The 20,405-nt window shown below is 40.9% G+C and overlaps 1 pseudogene across 1 annotated transcript; it reads right to left on the bottom strand.

Moving 5' to 3' along the window:
- Positions 1–17,981: 17,981 nt before the first annotated feature.
- On the bottom strand, positions 17,982–18,404 carry LOC308236636 (protein LLP homolog; annotated as a pseudogene). Its single transcript has one exon. The product of its transcript is annotated as a protein LLP homolog (transcript).
- Positions 18,405–20,405: the final 2,001 nt, after the last annotated feature.

Below are 20,405 nucleotides of genomic sequence, written 5' to 3'. Positions count from 1 at the left end.
TTACCAGCAGCTAAAGGCTTAAAGGATTCAAGTTAAACATTTCTGGCTTGAAGACATCATAGAGGATGCATTGTGTCACAACAGACACACATAGTATCTGGTTGCCTGATAAGAATGTGGAATTTTGTTTTAAGTGGAGGAGGTTTGTGGATAATAAAAATGGTTTTGCACTGAAAAAAAAAATGGTAACAGTAAACCAAAAGGAAAAATGGAAAGATGTGAAAACTAAATTTAGTGCCTCAGAGAGAAGAGAGTATTTGGAAGATTAAGGACCCAAAGGGGGAGGGGCAGCACAAGGAAAGCTCTTCCATTTTCCTGATGCCTCTGTTAGCAGCGATGTGTCAGACATCAAACAGCAGAACACTCTCTGGAAGAGCGCTCCCCAAAGATGAAATAAGGCATCTACGAGGGATTAGGGAGGCAACGGCTGTCCGAGCCTGTCTGCACGATTAATAAAAGATCACTGACTTCTTTAAATAAAAATTTTCTTTGATAGTAAGAATCTAGGATTGGGTTCAAATGGAAAATACTTGCCATGCAAACCTGGGACAGAGTGGCCTCAGTGATAGAGAAGCCAAAGTAAGGTTTCCTCTTTTACATTCATGTATTCGTTCTGCTGGGCAAAAATTACGTTCTCTGAAATACCAGGTAAGTTCAGAGAAGGTTATAAAAGACCAGAGGCCCAATGCACAACATTTGTGCACAGGGTGGGGGGATCCCTCAGCCCGGCCTGCGCCCTCTCGCAGTCCGGGACTCCTTGGGGGATATCCACCTGCCAGCTTAGGCCTGCTCCCCACGCCGCTAAACCAGAAGCCGGGCTCACTGCTCCTTAGCACTGCCTTGGAGGTGGAAGAGGCTGCTGCCACCACTGCTGTGCTCGGCAGCCATGAGCCCGGCTTCTGGCTGAGCGGAGCTCCCCCTGTGGGAGCGCACTGACCACCAGGGGGCAGCTCCTGCATTGAGCGTCTGCCCCCTGGTGGTGAGTGCGCATCATAGTGACTGGTCATTCCACCATTCAGTAGATTTGCATGTTAGCCTTTTATTATATAGGATGGTTCTAGCATTCCTTTTCCAACCTGCAAGATGCAGTAAAGCTGCCGTTTCCGCAGTTCCCCCTGCCGGCCACGAGGGGCCTTTTGTGTGTAGGACAATGAGCCACATGTGGTCTGACCAAGCTGGGGCGGCCATCTCCACTCAGACATTTTGTGTACATGGACCTCACCTGCTGACATGGTGAGTAGGAATAGATCCAGGATACCAAGAAGAAAGAATGCTGCTGCTTGGTCTAAAAGGAAAAGTAAGATAATAGCTACAGAGAGGAGGAGACAAGAAAAGATAAGCTAGCTGGGGGCTTTCCACTGTCTTGGGAAGAGCACCAAAAGCCTTGCACAGCTGCAAGGCCCATTAGCCATTCCGAATGTCTCCACAATCCATGGGCCAGAGACATCCCGCCTTGATGGAGAAGAGGGCAACATCCCCAGAGGCTCAGCGATAGATGTCTCATATCAGAGCCCGGGAATAAGAAGTGGAATGCACATCTAATTGGGTTAAACATGAAACTATCACTGGTGACAAACTACCTACCAATAGGTATCTTCTCCATTGACTTCCTATGATGCTCATTCAAAGATTTTGGCTACAGGGTTTTACTGAATGATGTAGGAAGTAAGCAAGGCCATGGAGACACATGGGGGAGTGGCAGAGATATTGAGAAGATGAGGAACTTAATGTGCAGAAAAACAGAGTGTGGTGGAATCAAAGGCAAAGAGGAGAAAGGTTGCAAGCAGTTGGGAGAGAAAGGATAGGTGAGGGGAAATAACACATCATCCTGGATGACAGCAGTGTTATGTAAACATTGGGAATAGTTTTAATGATCATTATTATCCTCAGCAGTTTCTTATTCTTAGCAATGTCACCACAATTTTTTTTTCTTCAAGAAAGCTATAACTCCATCTCACTGATGAGCACTTTGAGGATCAGAGAGGTTCAGCAACTTGTCCAAATGTATAGACAGATAATGAATGACAGCTGGGTCAATGACAGCCTCTCTGACCCCAAAGGCTATAGACTTAACCACTTGGTTATATTGTCAGTAAAAACACAAGCATCGAAGCCTCAATGATAGTTGTGTATCATTGTACACACACACACACACACACACACAGGCTGGGAGGTTGACCTCTTCCCGCTATTCCCCTAGAAGTTTTATAGCTGTGTGACCGTGAACACGTCACTTCACCTCTCTGGGTTTCAATCTGTTGTTTTTTCAGGGAAATAGACTTACTGATCGTGAAGTTCTTTCAAGTATTCTTGTTATAGCCAAGCCAAGGAGTTTAAACAGTGAGCTGTTTACATTTCACAGAGAGGTGATAGGGGACCAGCTCCCGAACAGAGCTATGACAAACTATCTGAAAGAGTTATTTAACAGTTGAGTATAAACATGAAGAGGTAGCTGCCATAGTGAGGGAGATGAGCAAGTTACAGAATTCCACTCATATTCTCTTAAAAGGCGGTAATTCATTTAGCTAATGAGTGGAGACAAAGGCAGCTTTTCATTGTAGCACCTGCTGTATACCTGGATCCTCTCCCCGACTCCCCCACTTCAGACTACAAAAGCTTTGAAGGTGCTGAGGGACTATGAATCTCTGAGAAAAGTTTCATGATGAAACTCTGGCCTCTAGCCACCTGGGTGAGAAGAACCAAGCTGGCAGCGGTATTACCCATTGACAGCCAGGATAAGCTCTCAGGCTGAGGGAGGGCCACAGGTAGAGTGAAGAAGAAAGGAAAGTAGGGGATACAAAGGTAGATTCCTACGAGCTGCAAACAAATATGTCAAGGCCAGGAGCCAGGTGTATCCCTTTCACCTGTCGGGGAATGGCAGGGAGACAGGGACACAGCATGGCGGGCATCCTCCCAGCGGCACCTTCTGAGCCAAACTCGACTTGCGTTTCACAGAAACAACCCTGCAAACAGTCCAGGGAAATGAAAAGCCTGAACAAACAGGATTGTCTGTGGCTGTCTGTGTCACTCCGCCTCTGTCTTCACTCTAATTAGTTCTTCATGGCCTCTTCATGCCTCTAACTAAATGGACTGGCACATGAACATCCACAGCCAAGAATGTGGTCCAATAAATTTGAAGAACTGCTTGATCCCCTGCAACACCACCTCGTGTTAATGAATATGCACCTCTGAGACAAAACTTTTCAAAACATTTGAGGGAGTTATGCCCAGGGGAAAAAAAACAACTACAAATGGATGGGAGAGAAATTTGAGTTTAAGTTCAAGACTTGTTATACTGAAACAAGTATAATGAGATAAAATTTAATTATTAAGGAGGTATGAGAAGTAGTGGGTATTTAGGGTATAATGCCACCAATGGGTCAGTTGTTGGTTATTATTAGTCAAGAACTTCCAAGTTGAACAACTGATAGTACATTGAACAAGTTGCCCTTATAAGTTTACAAAGGTCAGGTAGCAAACTGGCCATTTCCCAGGATAATGAAGACTCTAGGGAAAATATTCAACTAATATTTGTTGAATCCTTACCTAGAACATGGTTCTCTGAGAGAAGCTATGAGGCAATACAAAATAGAAAAAAGGCTTGTCCTTACAATCAAGAGACTTACAATGATTAGAGACTATGTTTGCATTCCCTAAAGCATTCATGTGCTTTTTATTTATAGGCATTTGTAGAAATCAGGCAATTATTTGTTTGGCTTTGACCTCCTGGAACATTTGAATTCACATTTGATAAATATATTAGATCTGGTGGTCTGCAAGGTCTCTGTTTTAGTATCTCCACCTTTACCCCCAGATCTTGATTCCCTACTTTGTCTATGATTTTCCTGAATCTGTGCATGTGCAACAATGAGAATGGGAAGATAGTTATGAATAAGAAGGGCTGAGACATGTCCTTAAAGGTAGGAAGGTATAAGTGCCATGAAAGAGGTCCATGTGGAAGGGGAGGAGGTAGAATTATAGATGCAGAAGATACCAGTTTCATCTGGTTAGAGCCAGGGATGTCGTATAGCAGAGACGACTTTTAGACTAGTAATTGCAAATTCAGAAACCTAAAGGAGCCTAGCAAGCAATGTAAATAAAATAAGTGGGCCGGGTAGAGACTGGAGCTCAGGGATGGTCTAAGGGTAATGGTCACTCTGCAGCTCCAGCCTTTATGGCACAAATGGCCTATATATAAAACTAGTGGCCCAGTGCACAAAATCTGTGCACATTAAAAGGGGACTAATTAGAGGAAATATTTTAATGTTGCTATTTGCCCTTTCTCTATAATAGAAGTGTCAGAGATGAAAGAAAATTAGTAAAATGTACATGAAAATCTCCCTCCTGTCAGAGTCTGGGACGTGCTGCGGGACCTAGAGTCAAGTCCTCGCCCACCACCCGCATGCGCTTCAAAATCACAGGAGACCCAGACCTAGCCAGCCCCACCACCACTGGGTGAGACCCACACCTGGCCGGCCCCAGCCCCGTCAAGCCCCTCCAGGCGGGGGGGGGGGGCACAGTCTTAGGTCCCCCAGCACTGGGGTGGGGGCAGGGGGGGAGAGCACAGCTTGAGGTCCCCTGTCAAGCCCCTTGTATAGTCTCTTGTACATTCCATCACCAAGGTATAACTCTGGTAGAACATCTCACGCAGAATGACAGCATTGGTCACACTGAATGAGTGGATGTCATTGACCATCAGAATTTGACCATGGGGCTTTAGTATTTTAATCAAGATTGATATGGTGGTGAGCCAGAAATGTATTAAGTCATAATCAGGCAATTTCTTTTTTTAAAATTAAATTTATTGGGGTAACATCTATAATAATAAAAGCATAATATGCTAATTAGACCAGATGACCTTCTTGAGGAAGCCAGGGCTGTGAGGGAAGCCTGGGTCCCAGGTGCCAGAGAGAAGTTGGCGCTGGCAGCTGGGGGAAGGAAGGCCTACTCTTGCATGAATTTTGTGCATCAAGGCTTCTAGCTGATTAATAAGATTATGTATGTTTCAAGCGTACATTTCCATGATACATGATCTGTACATTGCATTGTGTGCCCACCACCCACATTCTAATAAAAAAAAAAGTATCCAAAATGAGATGGAAGAACAAAGAAAAGAGAGCAAAGGAGCCCTAAAACAATATTGTTGGCTTGCAAATACACCCTAGGTTAAATCAAACCAACAACTGAGATATAGGAAGAAAATTCCATTTGGCAGGCTGGTCAGGGCCTGCAATGTTGCTTTTATCAAATGAGCAATAAATAAGCTTGGTCTCCAGTTTCTTCTGAGCTTCACTCTCCGAAGTTTCAGATCTGACTGCTTCACTACACCAGGGAAACAATCTTTTTGATGGCTTTCAAGTCTACCATTGTACTCAAATGTGCACTGTACAATTCAGGCAATTGTTTAACAGAAACCATGAACAGCGTCAGCAAACCTGGCTCAGCTGTGGGGCTACTGAGAGTCCAGGTTTATAGATTTAAAAAAAATCTAAAATAAACCATGATTGGATTTCAAGGGTTTAAATGAGCTCCACAATGTAGCAATCCGATAAAACCACCTTACGAAAGAAAAACAACAGAGGAATCAGAATTCTCTAGTGATAACTGAAGTCATTTTGTGCCAGAAAGAATGATCCAGTGAAATTATTAGAATCTAATCAGGACCAAAATTTGCATGCCAATGGGCTCAAATCTACCACTCCCTTCTGTAAAATTAACATTTTCTGTCTTTCTTTTTTGGGGGGTGTGGGGAAGAGGTATTTTATTTTTGAGACTATTACAGATGCCCTCCATTTCCTCCCCTTTGCCCACCTCCACCCATACCCCTGCCACCCTTCCCCTGGCCACCTGGCCATCACCACACTGTTGTCTGCATCCATGGGCTATGCATATATGCATATATGTTCTTTGGCTACTCTCTTTGCCTTCCTTTATACAGTTTCCTCAATCCCATTCCCCTTTGACCTTTGCAGTCTGTCTTCTAAAGAGAGTATTGGGTCACCAACGGAATAATAATAGAATAACTGTCCTTTATTTCCTGCCTTGCTCCCAACTCTCACCCGCCCCCACCCCCATGTTGTTTTCATAAACAGACTCCTGTGTTGTGAGAAGGAAAGGTGGGAAGGTTGTGAGAAAGTATTCCAACGGAGGAGAAATTTGCCTGAACCTGATCATTTAATTTTTGGGCTTATTTTTGTAAACGAAATGCAGGTTCCGCTATCTGCTGCAAGGAAAGTCAAACTCTTTAAGATGGGTGCTATTGCAAAAGGAAAGAGGTTTTTAGAATTTTGTTGTTGTTATTGATTGATGAGAGAGAGAGAGAGAGAGAGAGAGAGAGAGAGAGAGAGAGAGAGAGAGACCGAGACCTATCTCTCCACCCAGTTGTGCACCCATTGATTGCCTCCTGCATATACCCTAACGGGAAATCCAACCCCCAACCCTGACACATGCTCAAACTCAGCTACCAGGCCAAGTGGAAAGAGCCTTTTATTCAGGGGCTGCCACCTAGGAGAAGATGGACTCACTTCTCAAAGACCATGCCCTCCCCTTCCTGCTCAAGCCCATGGTGCTTACAGGGATAGGGATGTGGTCAGCATGGGCATAGCGAGTGATCGAACTCCCGGTCTCCTGATCAGACTCCCAAGGGGACACTTTGCATATTAGCCTTTATATATAGATAGATTTATTTGAATTTATTGATATTTACTGTGTCCATTTTTCTATATACTTGCATCTCTGAGCTTCCTTCTGGATTTATTTATTTTTGTCTTAAAAATAACTTTAGTATTTTTAAAAATGTTGTTCAGTTGGAGACAAATTATCTCTGTATTTACGTTTTTAAAATGTGTTTATTTTTTCTTCATTTTTGAATTTTACATGCATGAAATTCAAGCATGTTGTCGCAGAAGTTGACCCAACTCCATTGTTCTCTAATGTTTCAATGTAAGAGTATACCATAATTCATTTACCTAATTCACTAATAAGGAATCTCTAGCTTGTCTCCAGATTGAGTTATTATGAAAGGTACTGCTGTGAACATCTATGTGTGTGTTTATGCACACATGTGCATTTCTATTGTGTGTAACTAGATGTATAATAAAAATAAGTCCAGATCTAAGATGGCAGTTGTTTTTTATTGGTATTCCATGGTCTTCTAGATTTCATGTATCTTTTGAGAAGTCAGATGTTAGTCTTAGTGTTTCTTTCCTAGGTCTGAATGGGAAGGCTGATTTTAAACAACCTAACCAGTCATGGGCAAGAGTGATCTTTTAAAAGCAAAAATCACATCATATCATCCTGTGCTTAAAATGCTCAATGGATTTCTATTGCTTTTAGATATAATCCAAGTCCCTTATCTTGATTGATCAGATCCTGTATAACTCTCCGAACCTTTTCTCACACCACTGAAATGTGCTAGATTTCAGTCACATTAGCCCATCTTTTAAAAACAGTAAGCTCATTCTCACCATTGATGATTTATTTTTAACAATCAAGTCCCAGCTCAATGATACCTCATCAGAGAGGCCTTCCCTAAACATATAAGCTAAGGTAGTTCATCCCATTCATTATTTCTTACATCACCCTATTTGATGTTCTCATAACACTCAACAGTTTTAATCCAGCTTATTCATGTGGGATTTCTTGCTTATTTCTCTCTCTTCTTCCACACACTACATGTAAGCTCCCTACAATCAGAAGCTTTATCTTTTATTTATTGCTATATCCATCCCCAGCACTGAGAGCAATAAATGGAATATGGTCACTGCTCAATAAATATCACGGAACCATAGAAAGTTGGGACAAGAACTTACAGATAACTTTTATGAGGCTGATAAAAAGAAATTAAATTTAGAGTGGTCAACCTGACCAAAAATGGTTTTTAAAAACTATTTTGTATGAATAGCAATTGAGAGTTACAAAGAACTTCCATATATATATCAGCAATTCTCAGTTGTTTCTCACCCAAAAAAAAAAAGGTAGGAGCCTGAAAATGGCAGTGTAATTGATTTAAAAAACACAGAAAGCACAACACTGTCCCCTTACATTTTGCTTAATTATTAACGATGGATTTCATTCTAGTGGATTACCCTATTTTGGCTAGGTAAAGACTTCGGAAATTGTACTCTGATTTAAACATTTTTCAAAATACTATATTGTTTTTGACTGTTACATAAATCTAATTTGTAATAGTATTGTTTCCCTTCGTATTTTCTCAAGAGGATACCATAACACTTAAGAGCTACACAAGTCCCTAGACTTCAAGTTTGCTTCGTAGGACACACTTTCAGTGTTGTGTTTCACTCTCGGTTTTTCCTGCCTCAAGGACAGGTAGGAGGGGAGGAAATCAAGTCAAGGGCCTGGATGATCAAAACCAGGCATAATTTTGTTGACCACATCTACATTGAGTGGCCAGATTATTATGATCTCTGAACACATAATAATCTGGCCACTCAGTGTATATCCTATATAATAAAAGGCTAATATGCAAATTGTCCCCTTGACCAGGAGTTTGACCAGCAGGCAGGCTGGCCAACAGCCCATGTCCCCTCCCCCTGGCCAGGCTGGCCGGACCCCACCCATGCAAGAATTCATGCACCGGGCCTCTAATATAATACACACACACACACACACACACACACACACACACACTGAGTGGCCAAATTATTATGCATTCAGAGATCATAATAATTTGGCCACTCAGTGTAGTCCGTCAGTCTTTGGATGGATATTTCTATTTCTCCCAGACCTTCTTTGTCACCAGGAGTTTCATTTCCCTCTTAAGTGGCTTAGCCCAGAGAGGAGCTGGAAAGGTGGGAACAGTCATTTAAGAAAGGCGGCCAAACCACAACCCCACCTGTTCCTTTGGATTCTTGCCTGTCCTCCTCTATGAGGTGTCATAGGTTGTTCTGGTTGTGTCCGTTCCATTTGTGCCGCGCCCCTCAGGGCCATGCCTTGTAGAACAGCCAAAGTCTGAAACTCTGGTAAGCATTTTCTTCTTAGAATGAATTTATTGATCATGAGATCAATCTATCCCTGAAAGATCCCACTGGAAGTCAATCTTCTTAGACCAGTTCACCAAAGCTACAGATATTTCCTCATGGTTATAAAGAAGGATCCCCCCCGCTCCCCGCAACCCCCCTTCACCAGCTCCACATCCATTTTCCTGGATTTGGGACCGTTTGCTTTATGGCCCAGTATGGTCTTTATTCACAGAAAACTTGGTAATAACAATATGACAACAAGTTCCCTTCCCATCTTTCATAGAAACTTGACTTGAGCTCTCAGACACCAGAACCCTAAATTTAGAGAGTGTTGGGGGTTTGTTTTCTAAAAACTGACCACACGCCCTAGCTGGTTTGGCTCAGTGGATAGAGCGTTGGACTGTGGACTGGAAAGCCCCAGGTTCAATTCCAGTCAAGGGCACATGCTCAGGTTGCGGGCTCGATCCCCAGTGGGGAGCGTGCTCTCTCATCATTGACATTTCTATCTCTCTCTCCCTTCCTCTCTGAAATCAATAAAAATGAATTTTTTAAAAAATAAAGACCTTACTATCGCAGGCTGGAAGCCATCCCTGGCTCTTCAGCTTCAAGAAAAATAATAAAATAAAATAAAATAATAAAATAAAATAAAATAAAATAAAATAAAATAAAATAAAATAAAATAATAAAATAAAATAAAATAAAATAAAATAAATACAATAAATAAATAAATAAATAAATAAATAAAATAATAAAACAATAATAAAATAAAATAAAATATAAAAAGTGACCACACAATTGTAGTGGGTTAATATGGTACCGTAGGCAGCTGTCATTCAGAGCAAGACCTGGCTGGCCACTTTGGAGGGTTGGCTACATGGGGGTGGGGGTGGAGGGGCTGCGCAGAGGGCATGGGGGTGACAGGGATCCAGGGGTGCCCCATGGTCTCCTACAGATGTGCAGGTGCTGTGTCCAGTGTAAGGGGGGTGGGCTGAGGGCTGCAGCATCTGCAGGCTTCCTGAGGGCTGGTCCTGCAGCCACTGCCTCCCCACAGTCAGGGAGCGCCCGGGAGTCTATCCCGTTGGCCAGGATGGGGATAGGGAGGGGGAGGGGGAGGGGGAGGGCTTCTTTTACCAGATGCCAAAAGCTGGAAAGATGAATGGACAAAGCTCCAGAGCAACAAAGTTCCTTGACTTTGTCCCACAATTGCTCAAAAGTATTGGTGCATTTGTAAGAAGTTGTGACAAAATTCTTCTGTAGAGGTCTTTGAGAATCTCTTTCAAGTTAATGGCCCTATGACTATATTGATCAGAAAAATTGAACTCAACTTTGTTATATTTCTATGATCCTAAACCAATTTGTCATTAGCTGTTGGGCCCTCATTTTCTGCATCATGCTTTCATCATGTTAGCACATTAACTGCCAATCCACTCTAGTCTAGAGAAATTGGCACCTGTCACCTCCCTTCACCTTCCCAACTCCAAGCATCTTTTATATAATTTACAATCTCCAAAGAATTGAACTGTCAGGAAAATCTGACCACAAGGAATTTGAGAGGTTATGAAGCTTCCATAGTGAAATCTCCCATTCAAAGAGGTAATCATTTCACCATTTGGTTCAGATGAGACTTTGAGCTCTTACACTTCCGAGCCAGCTGGTCATTTATCACACATTCCGTGCACAGGAAATGTCCGTTACCATAAACCTCACCAAATAACTATGACAATAAGCTTAAGAATGTTATGGCCAAGGACACAAACAGAACAGGAGGGTTCCAAAAGTCCTTCCAGGGAAAACCACAGTATGATTCCTGGTATTTCATGGTGAAGAATAATTAAGAAAGTAACTATGAATAATAATACAACAGGAGATGCCTGACCAGATTTTATACAGCATTGCTACCTGGTTAATGAAGTTAATGATGATAGTGAAATTCCTGCAGACAATATGGGAATTTCAGATTAGGAAACTGGGAAAAGGTAGCAATGCATTAGTGTGAAAAGGGTAAAGAAAAATCATCAAGAAAGAGTTTGAAGGCAAACTAGAACAGATATAGCGTGGTTTTAAATATCTTAAAGTAGGGAAAATTTATATCTATGTAATAAACAATAAACACACTGGGTTGCAAATTTCTTTTGTAATTCCTCCAACTGAAACTTGCCACATTACAGATTTGAGCAGAGCTTTTAACTTGAAGAAACTTCTATGAAATTGCACACCCATTGGACCTTGAAAATGGTCAATTACATGCTTTGTTGAATGAATGAATTTGAGTCCTGGCAAAAATAAAAACTTAGGCCAAGAGTGAGATACACTAGAGAAGCGATGTGACTTATTTATATGGTTTTCACTTTTTACTTCTGTGTTTTTTCGTTCTGTATTTCATGACTCTCCTACACAAGGTACTCATGAGTACTAGAAGGAGGGTGATATGATGTTAGGATAACTCCTTGAATTATGGAATCTTACATCTCAAGGAACTTTATGCATTACCTAGCTCTGTGGTTTCAGAACACCCATATGCTGATAAGCATTGCCCAAGATTAAATTCCAAACAAACCCAGGCAAAATGAGAAAAATAAGAATATGAGCATCCATGTGTGTGTGTGTGTGTGTGTGTGTGTGTGTGTGTGCCCATGTGGTATGTTTGCCAACTCTTATAAAGGATTGTCCATTTTATTATATTAAAATGCATTTTTTATGAAGTGCTAATTATAGATATTAGTTGTGTGTGTGTGTGTGTGTGTGTGTGTGTGTGTATTTGTGTCTTTATTTGACAAACTGAAATTATGGCAACACTCTATTGCCTTGCCCCCTATCCTGGCCAAGTTTTCAAAATGTCATTGGAACGGTACATGTAATTTGAAAATCCTACTTCCCTTGCTCCCAAATCATCCTGTCTAACTAAAAGCCTGTTGTGTTAATAAATAAATCTGGAGAGACCATTTGGGAAAGAAGCTCCTTTAAAAGTTAGCAGGAAAAAAATACATGGAATTCCCTCCATTCCTGTTCCCTTGTCCCACAAAGATTCAAAATCCCTTTCTAAACCTTGAGTCTTCTCCTTTGGAGAAGATCTGGGCACAAAGCCACTCCTTCACATTCCTTGGAATCAGCTGCAGTATTTGTGAGTGGGTAGGAGTCTATCGCCTTTCCTGTTGAATCAGCAAAGGGGCATTGTTACCGTAAATGGTGCCCAGTCTCTTAGGAGGAAGGAAAGCATGACGTATCAAGAGCTAGTCCAGAGGTCAGCCTCAGTTGGTATTAAAATTCAATCCTGGCTATACCTGTGGCCCCAGAAACATTGATGTTACAGACTAAGTCATCTTTTCCATCTTTTTCTTTGCCCAAGCCTGGCATATTTACCAGAAGATAGTATTCAAGAGTACTCTCTCAGTGCAAATTAAATACTATGTCATTGCATCCTGAATGACCTGGGGCCAAAGAGCAGGGAAAGAAAATTAGAAAATCCTCTACCTTGGTTCAATACCTACCAAGAACCAGTTGACATACATATTTTCACAGTGAATACATTTGCAAAGATGGCATATTTCTAAACACCTAGAGAAATACATTAAAGACAAACTAGTCCAAGTGAATAGGAGGCACTTACTAGGAGAAGATGATTAATTATTGCCTTTCCTATTCAAAGATGACTCTGTGGGCAGGGTGTTTATAACGAGGTGCAAGTGTGACAAACCCCAAGTCTTTTGTAAGTTTTGCTCAATAAAGGTAGCTCTTGGTTTTATAAATTCTGACGCTGAGCACCCAAACTTTTCAAGGTACTATCTCTGTTTCTGGGACACCAGGCTTCCCAAGGTGCCATTCATTTATTTATAAAAATACCTACTATGTCTGACGGTATGGAACCATTTTTACATAACACCTATAAAATCCTCTAGAACTAAGCCCTGGAAAATAGATGGGAGGCCACTGAGCAAACCCTGTAATGGAGGGAAAACAGAGACCCAGCCCTAACCACACTTCAGGCATTTTCAGAACTCATTGAGCAAGAGAGGGGCACAAGTGTCATGTCTGAGTCTAGGGGAGAGGAGTGATCAAAAGACTTCTTCCTTCCTTTGTTTTGATCTTGTATGGAGATATTGCAAAATCTTTGTGTTGGCATTTAGAAGTATTCTGAATATACTCCTCCCACCATTCTCTATCCGGTTTTTATGCTGTTCTGATGTCTTCTTTCATTCTGATTATTGACTTTATTTAAACAATCCCTTTAAACCAACACTTGTTTTTAGGTCTTCAGTCATTGTTGGGAGGGATTCAGAATTTTTTTCTTTCTCACAATTCTGAAATTGTCACATGTTAAATCTGGGTTTCAAGGAAGCTGGACCATATCAGATCCAGGTCTAATCTGTCATGCATTGAATTATTCACCAAGATATTTTCTAACTGTAAGAGCGTAATGTGCTAGTGTAACCTTACTGCTAGATAGTTGTGGCTTTGAGACCATCACTCAACTGTGGAACAAACCACATTCAAACATTTGGCCCTTCCATAGAGACAAAAAGCAGATTAATGGTTGCCAGAGACTGAGTGGATGGGGAAATGGGGAATGACTGCTTAATGGATATGGAGGTCTCCTTTGGGGGTGATGAAAATATTTTGGAACTAGATAGAGGTGATGGTTTCATAATATTGTGAATGCACTAATTTTTTGTCGTGAAAATTTCACCTCAATTAAAAATATGTATGGTCCTAGAAGACAAAGAAGAGAATGCTCCATTAACAGAGAATACAATGTCATGCACCCTAAATTCTTGGAATGCTCTCAACTGTGGTGCTAACCGTGATCCACTTCAGTGATAAGAAGGAAGAAGGAATTTTGACTTTCCTAAGGCAAAGAAGAGCTGTTGCCACTAGGCATTTATCATCAGGACTTTGTTACTCACTTGAGACCTATGAAAACGTCTTTTAAAGCAGCTTCAGGGTTTTGGTATGGAATCATACTGTGAAGGTCCTGGTGTAGCAGGAAGAGAGCGTAGTTACAACAGCCAGTGTTTTTTTTAAGAGTTTCTGTGAGTCTAGAACTTAAAAAAGAAATGTATGGGTAATATGTATAGGACCGAAATCGCTAGGGTGGGAAAAATACAGCTGTGAGAAAGAAAAAAAAGGGAGAAATGACTTTCTTTTAAACACATGTATTAATCACAGTTCAGATGCATCTCAAGGTAGGAAGCCACAGCTGTGAAGGGGAGGGCAGAGGGAGGACATGATTATTATTTTAAATATATTTATATTAAATCATTACTGAAATTGGGGAACAGACTATGGATTTGCAGCTGGGAGGAGGTCAGAGGGAACTGAGTCCCCATCCTTTGAAATGGATGTGTTAAATGGGTCTCCAACTAGGTCAAAAGGGACATCCTCTGCAGCTGGAAGTGGGAGGATGGCTGGAGGATGCTAGTTTGTCTACCTGTCACTTTAAAATATGCTCTTTCCCTCTCAGTGCAGGAGCCTCTTGCAAAATAAATAATTATAAAAATGAGGAAAATGAACAACCAGCTTCCTAGTCAGACTACTTTGATTTCTCAGCTTTAAGAAACTCCACAGGATTTCTAACACAATGACAATTTTATGCCTCTGGGGAAGAAGTATCAACATTCTCTGGATGTTATACAGAGAATTTCTTTAGAGCAGAAACTTTTAACTTCCCAAATTAATATCTGTATCTCAGAACAGAACACACTGTCTGGCACATTTATAGAAGGGAGGGAGGGAGGAGAAGGAAGGAAGGAAGGAAGGAAGGAAGGAAGGAAGGAAGGAAGGAAGGAAGGAAGGAAGGAAGGAAGGAAGGGGCTCACACTCTCTGGTTTGCTACAGTCCCTACCACTTTCTATCTCCCATTATTGAGGCCACTTATTAGGGACTGGCAAACGCTTTCTGTTAAGAGCCATAATAAATATTTTAGGATTTGTGGGTCACATAGTTGTTATAACAAATATTCAACTTCATCATTATCTTGTGAAAAAGTAATAGATAATACATACATAAACGCGTAGTACGGTGTTCTAAAACAACCCCACTTCATTTACAAAAACAGGAAACAGGCTGAATTTGGACACTGGGCTATAGTGTACCAACCTCTGCCACGTATCTCTTCCCTCACACGACTGCTTTGCTCAGAGAAATATTTCTGCCTATTCATGTCACTGCCAATGGGAAAAAGATACACATACTGAGAGGACCATGTGTTTCAAGAACTATAGGCAAAATAAATAAAAAAATTGGCCTTCTCTACCCATTTTCATTACTTCTCCGGCCTCTTGTAGTCTTTTGTCCTTGCGTTAGCGAGTCTACATAATCTGCGCAATACCTTCCAGCTCTTCAAATGCACAGTCTGATGACGGCTGTCCGTGTGGCCAGAAGCCGGAACCGCTGGGCACTGTGTGCTCCTCATTTCTCTGTCAACCACCGAGCCCTCCCTAGAGGCACGTGTGCCGAGGTTGTGACAGATGGTAAGACAAGCCATTTGGAAAGCTGCAGAACAGCACTTCCCTGTGTGCAGAAGTGACTGATGAGGATAAAAATACTCATTTCCCCTCCTTTCGTTTCCCTCTGCTGTGATCTAGTTTTTCATAAGGGTTTTGAAATACTAAGTACAAAACAGAGATAAAGATAAAACCTACTTAAAGTTCTTTGAATGTCAGGAATTTTAAAAAGTATTAATACGCAAAGGCAAAAATAGATTAATCCCACACTTTAAAGCCAGTTTCTAATCTGAAAGCTCCCTACAGACAGGACTTTGACTCCGTTCAAGTTGTTCTAAGCCAGCTTGACAAGTCCTTCTCCTTGTCTCAGATCACAGTGAAATGCTTTTTATTGTCTTTTTAACAAAATTATAGTCTCAATAAAAATGAACGCAAAGAAGAAATAAACCAGATTCTCTCAATGACTATTTTCTGAGCTCATTCTGAAAGATAATTTTATGTATACAAGCCCTTTATGGGTAAAAACCTCTTTTTTCTCAACCCTCTTGGATATGATGCAATAAAAAATATCTATTCCTAGATTTTTCTCTGGAGTAAATAGGATTACAATATTAACATATTTCCTCAATTGTAACACATATTATTTCACATTTTTAAAATACTTTTTATTGATTTCAGAGAGGGAAAGAGAGGGAGAGAGAGAGAAACATCAATGATGAGAGAGAACCCTGACCAGGAATCAAATCATGACGGTCTGGTTCAAAGGTTGATACCCAACCACTGAACCACAATGGCCAGGCTTTTTTCCACATTTTAATATCTCTTTAATTGAAGTGACTCTTATAATTACTGTGACCTAGTTGACAGCTGTGACATAGTTGCCATATAGGCATATGAACAAGCTTAGTTGTTAATCCTGATGGAATGGCTGAACAATAGCCACTCCTTGACAGTTTAAGAACTATTTGAAAAAGAAATATGAGCACTCATTGTTTTCTGACCATTTTTCATTGACACCTTATGGCCAAATCAAGGAAGTTACAGCAGCAGATTTTGCAAAGTACACATCAATGGATAAAAGAAAATACTAGAGACTATATCAGAACAGTATTGTAAGATGTAGTGAGTCATTAATGCTTCCAATGATACAATGGATATTTCATGGGGAAAAAAAAAACATGGACATCAATAACTGTGGATTAAAAATTTATTCAGGACAGGACTTCCTGAATACTGCAAAGGGGTTAGCAAATTCTCCATAAAACAAGGTCTTTTTTCAAAATAGGTATTTAAGGGCTTTGGAAATTAACCCAGAAATAAACAAACATATTAAGATACATTAATTCGCCCTAACCGGTTTGGCTCAGTGGATAGAGCGTCAGACCTCGGACTGAAGAAGGGTCCCAGGTTCGATTCCGGTCAAGGGCATGTATCTGGGTGGCGGCTCAATCCCCATTAGGGAGCATGCAGGAGGCAGCTGATCAATGTTTCTCTCTCATCGATCTTTCTAACTTTCTATCCTTGTCCCTTCCTCCTTGTAAAAATCAATAAAATATATATTTTTTAAAAAGATGCATGAATTCATCACAAACTATTATAAATTTGAATAAGCACATTGAACATCAGCAGATTTCATGCGCTCTCTTTTTAGGGCAGCAAAACTATTCTGTGTGATAATGCAATTGTGTATACATGTCATTGTACATTTTTCAAAACCCATAAAATGTACAACACCAAGAATGAATCCTCATAATGATATGTCAACATAAGTTCATCAGTTGTAACAAATGCAGTACTGTGATGCGGAATGTGCATGGTCGGGGGGTGAGGAGCGGGTAACGAGTATGTGGGAATTCTATATCTTCTGCTCATTTTTCTCTGAACCTAAACTTGCTCTAAAAAGTAAATCTACTAATTAAAAAAAAAAGACATTCAGAATATATAAAGAACTCCCACAACTTAATAAGAAGAAGACAAACAACATAATAATGGGAAAAACATTTGTATAGCTATTTCACCAAGGAAGGTATCTAAGTAGCTATAAAATGCCCAAGCATGCTCAACATCATTAATCACTAGAAAAATGCAAATGAAAAACATAATAAAATATCACTGTGTAACCACCAGAATGGCCATAATAAAAAAGACTAATAATAAAAGTGTGGTGAAAAATATGGAGAAATTGGAGCCCTCACACACTGATGCTGAGAATTTAAAATTGTACAGGCATCTCGGCAAATGTGGGTAGTTTCCTAAACTTTAAATGTATAATTCCTATATGGCCAAGCAATTTTATTCCTGGGTATATACATACCCAAGCGAAATAAAAACACATGTTCACAAAAACCCTTGTACATGAATGTCCATAGCAGCGTTATTAGTAATCTCAAACTGGAAACAATTCAATTTTTTTTTCACTCATCAAAGGAAATATTTTATTCAAATTCCTAAAACAAATTGGAGGTGTTATGTTGGGTTTGAATTGAAGAAAAAGGCCCAGTTAAAAAACGGAAACAAGGTTTTCATTTGGTAGAAGCTGAAATCGGTGCACACATTCTAATCAAAGGGCTGTGCCACGGGCACCTTTCAAGTGTTTAAACGTCTGCCAGGCCAAACCCTCAGTCGCCTTCGCTGCTTTTGCTTTGCTTTCCCCCCTCCCTTTCCTCGCTTTGCCTCCAGCCCTTTTCTTTGCCTCCGGTTCTTCCACATGGGGCACTGTCCATGCTGGTCCAGATGACTCTTCGTTTCTCTTAACGTTAGTCTCCCTTTCCATGTCATCTTTGTCATCTCTCACCACACCCTGGGGTTTCTCTTCCGAATGTTTGGGGACCATCACAGCTGCTATGTAATGAACATCTTTCATTAAAACATCAGTATCTACGTGAAGAAAATTTTTAAGTCTGCTAAGCTCCTTTGGGGCATTCTTTTTTCTCTTCTCAGCACGCATCTTCCTTTTCCACTTACTCCGTACGCTTTTAGGCATATTTTATCTCCACAGGTTCACCACTCACAGCCCGCACGCTCAAGACGACCAGAAGCCCAGCACTCCAATTCAAATATTTTTAAACAAAATGTCCCATAGCCCTACCATGGAGTACTACTCAGCAGTTGAAAAGAACAAAGCACTGGCAGGTGCCACATCACAGATCAACCTCAAAAACACGGCGCTGAGCGAAAGAAACCAGGCACAGCAAAACTAGACACTGCACAATTCTGCCGAAATGAAAATTACGGAGAAGACACCTTCACAGAGATGGGAGTAGAACACTGATGGACTCGGTCTCAGGGAACTCCGAGGGAATACAGCACGCCTGAGGGAAGCTTGTGTGAACGTGTTCTAAAACAGGATTGTGATGATGCTTGCACAGCACTCTATCTGTTCTAAAATCCGTTGAACCGTGTCCTTACATGGGGAGGTTTTATAGGATGTAAGTGACATTCCCATAAAGCTATGTGCACACAAGAAGCAGGAGACCGAGGATGAAGGTAATTGACTCCTGACTGCGGAGTTAGTTTCCTTTTTTTTTTTTTTTTAATATATTTTATTGATTTTTTACAGAGGGGAAGGGAGAAGGATAGAGAGTTAGAAACATCGATGAGAGAGAAACATCGATCAGCTGCCTCCTGCACACCCCCCACTGGGGATGTGCCCAAAACCAAGGTACGTGCCCTTGACCGGAATCGAACATGGGACCTTTTAGTCCGCAGGCCGACACTCTACTAAGCCAAACCGGTTTTGGCCAGAGTTAGTTTCTTGAAAGTCAGAACCAGAAATAAGAATTCCCAGCTAATGGACTTTTCCCTGCGAAGGATCTAGGGTTTCACCAACTAAAAATAAAAATAAAAATAAATTCAAATGGAGTAACTACTTTAAATATTTTTGGGGGGAATGCGGGGTATACCTTGGTGATCGATGAATACAAGCATGAGTGGATAAGCAGACATATGCTAGAAACTCAGCACCAATAAGTTGCAGTCACTTATATTCCAGCCAATTTTATCACAAAATGTTGATGTTCTGAATTTCTCGTTCTCGTTCACTCTTGCAGTGTGCAGAGGAATCCAATTTCCCAGTTCACATTGCCGCTCTCCGTCATCAGGGGCCTGGTCTGTGCCTCCCTCCGCCTGCTGCTCTGCACGGAGCACTGCCTCAGTGAGCACCCGGGCCTGCCCAGCTTCTCACGGGGTTGGCTCCACTCCATCCCCTATCCGGCTGCTTCTATTTCACTGGAATGTCTAATAGCTCAGCTAACTTAACAACGAGCACCCTCTTCACTTTCCTCACTGGTGCTGACCCCAGGGAGACCTCCATACCGGTCAAAGAAATAAGAATCTCAATGTCATATATGCAAAAAAAAAGAGCCTGTAAGATGTTTTGAGTTTTTTTTAAATCTCCATAAAGGAAATAAAACTGCCCTAGAAACCTAGAAGCAACATTTTCCCTATGTATTTTTAAAACTTGGGATAAATGAAATGTTTTTACCTGTAAGCTGTAGTATATGATTTGGACACATGAGATGAGAAAAAGATTTTTTTTTTTCCTTAAATGCCAAGACTCATCTCTCTCTCCTGACTGCATTCAAGGAAAAACATGAAGCCCTCTAGTGGTCAAATTATTATCCTCACTATTAAGTTCCCTAACATAAAAACTTCTCAGTGATCTAATGGCAAAACTTACATTTCATAGCCAGAAGCTTGGCAACTCTTAATCTTCAAAGGAACCTTTTAGTAAATGAGAGCAGGTTTTTGCTTTATATAATCTGTGTGGCATGTGTGTGTTTTCCTGGCAAGGGGTTTGAAGCTAATAAATATTTCAAGCTATGTAATAGCACTTCCTACGTTATGTCCAAGTACAATGACAGGTTAGAAATAAGCTCCAGAATCACTCTGATGATTAGAAAGTCACTCCGATGTTCCCTCGCCCCCTTAAACATAAAATCGTTTCAAATGTCAAAACCTTTTGCAACTAATTGTGGTTTATTTG

The sequence above is a fragment of the Plecotus auritus genome (assembly GCF_963455305.1).
Source record: "Plecotus auritus genome assembly, chromosome: 11".
NCBI lineage: Eukaryota > Metazoa > Chordata > Mammalia > Chiroptera > Vespertilionidae > Plecotus > Plecotus auritus.
Note: the sequence above shows the minus strand (reverse complement) of the source record. Positions and strands in the feature narration are given on the sequence as shown.